Source organism: Sinocyclocheilus rhinocerous, unplaced genomic scaffold (assembly GCF_001515625.1).
Source record: "Sinocyclocheilus rhinocerous isolate Xijiao unplaced genomic scaffold, SAMN03320098_v1.1 scaffold1045, whole genome shotgun sequence".
In the NCBI taxonomy this organism is placed as follows: Eukaryota; Metazoa; Chordata; class Actinopteri; order Cypriniformes; family Cyprinidae; genus Sinocyclocheilus; species Sinocyclocheilus rhinocerous.
In genome coordinates, this window is record NW_015645361.1 from 336674 (window position 1) to 345091 (window position 8418).

Below are 8418 nucleotides of genomic sequence, written 5' to 3' on the forward strand. Positions count from 1 at the left end.
AAGGGGCTGTTAAAATGTATTTGTCTTTGAATCATACAAGAGATTCGTTCAAGAACACTGATTCATCCAGTAATGGAACAAGTACATCTTGAGTGAGTCATTTAATTGTTCATTCATAAATTACATGTGATTTTGTTTAGTTGTCTAATGTTTTTTCTTCAGAATCATGAGGAGACCACAACTTCCATTGGGGAAAAAGAAAAAAACTCAGTTTATCCAGAATCATGCAGTTCTATTTTGCACACAAACAGCTCTTAAAGAGTCGTCAGCCGCACCACACAGATACGTTGTTTTCGTTCAAAACAAAGCACAAACAATGTACAAAACGTATCCGCGTGGCGCAGCTGACACAGAACAGCATACGCTGTGTGCGTTCAATGGATACTCTCCAAAATAGCGCTAGGGTGATGCGGAGGAGATGAATTGTTGAATAAAGTCGTTATTTTTCTTTTTCGCACAAAAAGTATTCTCGTAGCTTCGTAAAATTACGGTTAAACCCCTGATGTCACATGGATTATTTTACCGATCTCCTTGCTATGTTTCTGGACGTTGATCTTGGTAGTACCCTTGCTGTCTATGGGAGGGTCAGAGAGCTGTTAGATTCCATCAAAAATATCTTAATTTGTGTTCCGAAGATGAACTGAGGTCTTACGGGTTTGGAACGATTAATTAATGACAGAATTTTCATTTTTGGGGGAACTAAATGAATGGGGACAGATGCTGTCCATCTCCAAAAGTGATGTTAAACCACTACTAAACTAGTTCATGCAACTTGTGCATTATGTTTTGAATCTTCAGAAGTCAACCAGTAGCTTTGTGAGGAACGGCTCCAAATTTCAGGCATTATTTAATGAAAATATTCTTCACCAGAGCTCTCAAATCTCATTTTCACGTTTGCATATTCATATAGGCCTATATACACTAGTTTTTTTGTTTGTTTGTTTGTTTTTAAAGGAAATTTATGCTTTTATTCAGCAAGGGTGAATTAAATTGATCAAAAGTGACAGTAAAAACATTTTTAATGTTACAAGAGATTTCTTTTTCAAATAAATGCTGTTCCTTTGAACTCTATTTATCAAAGAATCCTGAAAAAAAAATTTCACAAAAATATTCAGCAGCACAACTGTTTTCAGTATTTATAATAATCAGAAATGTTTCTTGAGCAGCAAATCAGCATATTAGAATGATTTCTGGAGGATCATGTGACACTGGAGTAATGATGCTGAAAATTCAGCTTTGATCACAGCAATAAATTACATTTTAAAACATAGAAGACAGTTATTTTAAATTATAATAATATTTTACAATACTACTGTATTTTTTATCAAATAAATGCAGCTTTGGTGAGCAGAAGAGACTTCTTTCAAAAATATTAATCTTACAGTCCCCAAAGTGTATTACGTTACATTTTTGGAACTTTCATTGTAAGAAAAAGAATATTGCGATTCTACAAAAATCTCTCCTTTTGTCCTCCATGAATGAAGTTGTATGGGTTTGGAACGACGTAAGAGTGAGTAAAAGGTGAACTATTCCTGCCGTTGTAAAAGTTCTCACCAGCATATCTGGCTCTTCGTTCCTTAGTTAAGCATTTCTAAATGTTACGGTTCAGATTTCGCAGCATTGTGCTGAAGCCTCCATTATGATGACATCATCCTCCTCCTCACCTGTGTTTAGTCTCCAATCATGTGTCTTGTGTTTCCTGCTGGAATGTTTTGTAATTTGATACAGATTTAAGCATCCTAAAACGGCAATAATCCAACGTCCAGAGAACAGAGGGACGGTCCTATGCGGCTGAACTCAATATAAGTCACGTGACATGAGGGGTTTGGGTTTTTATTCGATTCCCACTGCATTCGAAAAACACTCCCTTTAATTTAATCATGTTACTCTATTTTTGTTCATTTCATTTTGGCAGTATTTTAATTTAACAGCAAGAGTGTTCATATTTTTTGCTTCCGCAAGCCTTTCTTCCTTTAAGCATTTATGTAGAATAAATAAAACTATTTTAAGATAAATAAATAGAGATATTTAAATTGTAAAATTGTGATTTCTTGTGTGTTTTTTTATTATTATTAAAAGCTGAAAAATGAGTTGTTAAAATGAAACTTGTGAATGATAGAGTGTAACAGCTCAGAACAGCACAAACCTTGTATAATAGAGACTCCAGTGTGGGGAAGCATCCGGTGACCTCTGACCCCCGGGGGTCACCGCTAGGCAGCTGCCACTAGAGGCTCTGTTCATCCCCAATGACAAAGAAATAGGAGTTTCCCTCATCCAGACACCCCCAGCTGTATGCTAATGTGAGCTCAGTCTGCTGGAGTTACATCAGAAAAACTTTTATGGTATGAATTCAGCTCTGCTATTTATAGCCAAGATATTATAAGACTAAATTCAGTCTGAATAGCCTTTTAGGCCAAAAACCTATAGATATTTTTAATGTTTTTGAAAAAAAAGTATCTTCTGCTGCTCACCAAGGCTGATTTATTTGATAAAAAATACAGTAAAAATGTTGAAATATTATTACAATTTAAAATAGCTATTTTCAATTTGAATATATTTTAATATGTAATTTATTTCCTGTGATGCGAAGCTGAATTTTCAGCATCAATACTCCAGTCTTCAGTGTCACATGATCTTTCTTCTTTTTCTTGCTGCTCAAGAAACATTTCCAATTATGAATGTTGAAAACAAAGATTTTTGTGGAAACTGATACATTCTTTTTAGGATTCTTTGATAAATGCAAAGTTCAAAAGAACAGCATTTCTTTGAAATAGAAATCTCTTGTAGCATTATAAATATCCTTACTGTCATTTTTGATCAATTTAATGCATCCTTGCTGAATAAAAGTATTAATTTTCTTAAAAATAAAAATCTTACTGACCTCATATTTTTGAATGGTAGTCTATTTGCATACTTTTTTTGTTTTGTTTTGTTTTTATTTATTTGTAGGTAATTGGCATTTCCTACAGTGACATCAAGTTTTAAACTTCATTTGGTTAACTCTATTAGTGCTTGATTTTGTTAATTATGACGTCATAAAGCTTCTGAATGCTTTTATCTCCTCATATGATGTTTGACCTGATGGAATGTTGCTATTTTCATTGACTTTTAGATATTTGTTCTTGTTTATAACACTATATTTAGAGATTCACGTCACTCACATAAACAGGACATTGAGAGTTGTAATATAAAAGCTGCTATTCTTTTGGTCAGCTCACTTTTAAAAGCTGTCAGTATGATCCCATCAAACTGTGGTTCAAATTGATAAGGCCATGGATTTGCACGTGGTTCAATGTTAGGTTAAGGCCTTTTAATTAAACAATAGACTGTTTTTGATTCTGTCCATATACTAACATACTTTTAAGTACAGTGGCTGTAAGGTTTCTTCTTAACAAGCAGTGTAATTGATGTTGAATGAGATGTGTTACTTTATAATTGGAGGAGCACAGAGAGAGAGGCTGAGGGTCTTCACAGGGGTCGTGGTGAGAAGTATGAACAGAAGGAGTAGAGATAATCACTGTGTGTGTGTGTGTGTGTGTGTGTTTGGGGGAAGGGGTTCAGGACTGACATATGGAGTGTATAGTCTTTCAGAGCCACCAACCCCCTTTATGGTCAACAGACTGTGCCTGTCTGTCTGTGATTTGCTCATGCGTTCTTTCAGAAACTATTTTTTTTAAAACACAAAACAACAGGTTGATCATGTTTCTGTTGGCCTAACATACTACAAACATCAAATCTGAATCTGCCATATGTGTTGACAACAGTTATACAACAGCTACCGCAGACTGTTAAAAAGTTCATGATACACTCTTAAAAATAAAGGTTCTTTATAGTTATTTATGGCTCCATGAAGTACCTTTAACATCTATAGAATCTTTCCATTCCACAAAAGGGTTCTTTATAGTGATAAAAGGTTCTTTAGATTGTTAAAATGTTCTTCACCATATGAAAAAGTGTCTTTTAAGAACGTGAAAGGTTCAATGGTTCTTCTGTGGCATCACACACACACAAAAAAACTTTTGGAACCTTAATTTTTAAGAGTGTGTGAGTTAAAACTAAAAAATTCTAAGTTGTTTTGCCAAAAGTCTCCTTTAGTGTAAGTGATTCAGTCAATTTTGCTGCCTTTTATTGTCTGCCAGGTAAAAATCATGTACTATGGATAATATCTGGGGTTAGGGTTTGTTCAAATCCCTATCTAAAGCCAGTATTTATTTATTTATTTATGTATGTATGGTAAGGAACAACATGCCACAGGAGCTGTAAATTGGACATAACATAGAATATTCCTTGAACAAAAAAAATAGACTGATTGCATAACCTCGACTAACTTCGCACTGCAGTTTTTTTTATTTATATATTTTTCAAAATGTACTTGCACGCTGACGTCATAGTTTGCGAATCTTGACGCGTTTTTGGTAGCTGCGCGTTTCCGCCGCGTCCTGAACGTCAAACCCCCTACAGCTAATTCACAAAAGAGTCGCCGCCGTGTCGAGCGCTCTGATTGGTCGAGGCCGGAGCCACAGGAAGCGGCGCCGGGCTCGCTGATTGGTTGCCGTTCTCTTTGTGTGCGGGCAGCTGGCGTCTGGACTGCATTTTGAATGGTCTCGTATTGGAAGGCGAAGGTGTCCATGGGCAGCACAGCAACAAAGGAGCCAGGATGGTGTTAGTGCACGTCGGATATCTGGTTCTTCCCGTCTTCGGTTCGGTCAGAAGTAGAGGTAATTGCGTCTTTTTTCATGTGTGTTTGAAGATCGAGCGGATGTGATCAAAGGCTGCTGGCCTGGCGGAGCGTCGCGTGTTTTGCGACACAAACACGGAGCGATTTGCTCAGTGGCGTAACATTAAAGAAAATCTCCATTGTATGTATATTCCAGATAGAGAGTGTATATTAATTTACTGGATAATTCGTTATCGGGTCACATTTTGGAAAACGCGTAGCACGTTCCTCGGCGTCGTCCTTTGTGTCAGAAGCCGTATGTGTTTAATATAGAAATAACTACTGTGCATGTATTTGTCTTGCGTACATCTCCTCATTGGGGCGAGTCTCTTGTTACAAGCTTTCAGCGCGATGCGACGAACGCGAGCCTTCATATCATAAAGCGACAAAGTCGCGCGTTTGCAGAGCCAACAGCTTTGGCAGCGTTTCACCGCGTCGCAGTGTAGATAACGCGTTACGATCCGTTAAATTCCCTCACATCCGTTCCGCCGTGTGCGGTTTTGTTTATGAATAATTAAACATGGCTTCAGTGGGCTGATGGGCAGCTGCAGTGCCACGAAATATCCTCAGCTGAACCTGCCCACAATTTCAGCTTTTACAAGACGAATGCATGAGAAATTGGGTTGTTTTAATATCAAATCATCGATTGCAGCTTGAAATGTTTGATTCTGCTGGAATGGGGAAAAAAACACCTGGATCTTGAATCCCACCTTAGCCAGCCATGTCTGGACAGGAAAAAAGGTGCATCCATGTACAGTATCTGTGCACGTCAATTATAATAATAATAACAGCAGAAATGCACCATTCTGCACCGATATTCATATTTAAAATGCAGTTAAATCATAATAGTACCATGTTATGCATTTTATAGCCATGCTTCACCGGATGCATTCGTATATAAAATGTGCAATTAAATAATTATAGTAGTATGCTATGCATTTTGTTGACACCAACAGAAAATAAGATGCATCCATAAGTGTAAAATAATAATATTAGATGCAATGAGATGTAGCCATGTCGAACCAGCATCTGTAAATAAAATGTGTGCAAATAAATAATATAATAGTATATGCATTTTACATTCACCGGCAGAAAAACAAATTCTTCAATATGTGTGCATTTGTACAATAATAATAATAAGATGAGGTGCATCTGTATTTAAAATGTGTGCAATTAAATGATATAATAGTATATACATTTTACTGTCACCCATTAGCACCAGCAGAAAAACAAGTGCATCGATATGAGAAATATGTATATCAAATGTGTGCAATTAAATATACTAGCTCATGCATTTTACTGTAACCAGCAGAAGAATAATGCATCTATATATTTGTGCAATAATAATAGTTCTAGTAATTTAGGGTGCATTTTGTAGCCATGCTGCACCAGCATCTGTAATTAAAATGTGTGCAATTAAATAATATATTAGTTTATGATTTTTACTGTCACCAGCAGAAAAACGAATGCATTGATACTTAAAATATGTGTAAAATATAGTGGTATATGCATTTTACGGTCACACATTAGCACCAGCAGACCCAAAAGCGTTGATGTATGTGTGCAATAATAATAATAACAGTAATAATTTGAGGTGCATTTGTAGCCATGCTCTAGCACCGATGGTTTCATTGATTGTGCTTGTATTTGTTTCTATTTTTTTCCTTGTTCCATAGTCTGGGGGCTGATTCTACATACCGCATTTTTTCAGAGCTCTGTTCCCTTCCATTGTGTATCTAACGATCACCCGCCGCTGCTGTGCTATAGCCTCTGCCTGCCCTGCATCTAGCTGTGTTGTGACTCCCTCTTCTCATTCCCTCTCTTTCCATCTGAAGACGACATTACAAACAAACTCTCACTCATCCAGTATATCCTCCTGTGTAACCGACTGCAGAATAACACTCTCTCTTCTCTAGAAGAATCCTCTTGTCGTCTTATTTTTAAATGGTCATTGTTGCTTTGACGAAAATAACAACTCATTGTAGCATTTAGCTTTTTTACGACTGTCATTGTGATTTGTCCCATTCTCAGTGTGGATTGACCAACATTTTTGCTGTAAATTTCTGTCAAGCGGATGCATTGGCCTCTCACTCGATCATAGCCGGGCTTGATCGACCCCTAAACACTGTCTCTGTCTTGTCTTTTGGGAAGGTGTGCTGTGCCGGTGGGATTCGCCAGAGATTTGGACTCAGAAACTTACTAGCTTGATGTAAATTTTTCTAATTATGTATGTACAGTTGGGATCGATAATATCTCACTCGGTGACCCTTCGCTCTGTGGGTTTTGCCTCCCTAGGGGTGACCCATTAATGATTTAATCAAATTAAATCTATACCATCTTCCTTGAAGGAATAGTTTGCATAAATTAAATTCTTTCAATATTTACTCGCCTTTATGTCATTCAACACCCATATGCTGTTTTGTTTTGTGGATATTGATGGGGCTCCAGAAAGGACAAAAAAAGACCATAATGGTAGTTTGAACCAGTGTTATTTTAGTATCATTTGTATACTTCATTTATTTACTTATTTTTTTATATATTTTTAAATATTGCTATTTACATTTTTATTAGTTTTTATTTACTTCCACTTAGTAATGTTAGTGCTTCAGCGTAAACTTATTTCAGTTAGTTGCCAAGGCAACATTTCTAATTTTTTAGTTAATTTTTCATTTAATATGAATATTTTATTTCAGCTTCTCAACTAACAAAAATGGTTTTAATAGTTTTAGTTAATGTTAATAACCCTGGTTTAAATGACTCGTACACTATATTTCAGGTCTTCTGATGTCTTACGAGTGAAATTGAAGGTATTATTCACTCATTTTCTTTGCTGCAGAAGCTCTGAAATCTCATTTGCATTCAGTGGTTTTGAAGGCCAAAAATGCAAGTGGTTCTTGTATGGAACTGAATGTAAGTGAGCTTTTGGTCACTATAAGATGGAAAGCAAAGATATGAAAAGACTTGTTTTGAGTTGCTTGGAAAAATGACAGCATATGGGTATAGAATGACATGAGAGTGAGTGACTTCATATATAACGTCAGGTATATAATGTGTTTTTGTACACCCATGTGGTGTTATCTTCAAACAGAGTAGATACTGAGCTTTATTAATCCTCAAAGAGCAACACATGGAAACCATAGAAATGCTGCTATTTCAAGACTCTTATGGTTGACATAAAGCACCTTTTAGACTGCTCATATATGTGAAATATTTTGCTATTTGATATGACAGTGTTAAAGTAATAGTTCACCCAAAAATGAAAATTTGCTGAAAATGTACTCACCCTCAGGACATCCAAGATGTAGATGAGTTTTTCTTCATCACAACAGATTTGGAGAAATTTAGCATCACATCACTTGCTCACCAATGGATCCTCTGCAGTGAATGGGTGCCGTCAGAATGAGAGTCCAAACAGCTGATAAAAACATCACAATAATCCACTCCAGTCCATCAGTTAATGTCTTGTGAAGTGAAAAGCTGCATGTTTGTAAGAAACGAATCCATCATTAAAGCATTTTATCTTTAAAGGGGTCATATGATGCTTTTTTAAAGATCATTATTTTGTGTATTTGGTGTAACAGAATATGTTGACATGCTTTAATGTTCAAAAAACACATTATTTTTCAAATACTGTACATTATTGTAGGTCCTCTATGCCCCGCCTCTCTCAAACGCTTCGTTTTCTACAAAGCCCCCTCCTT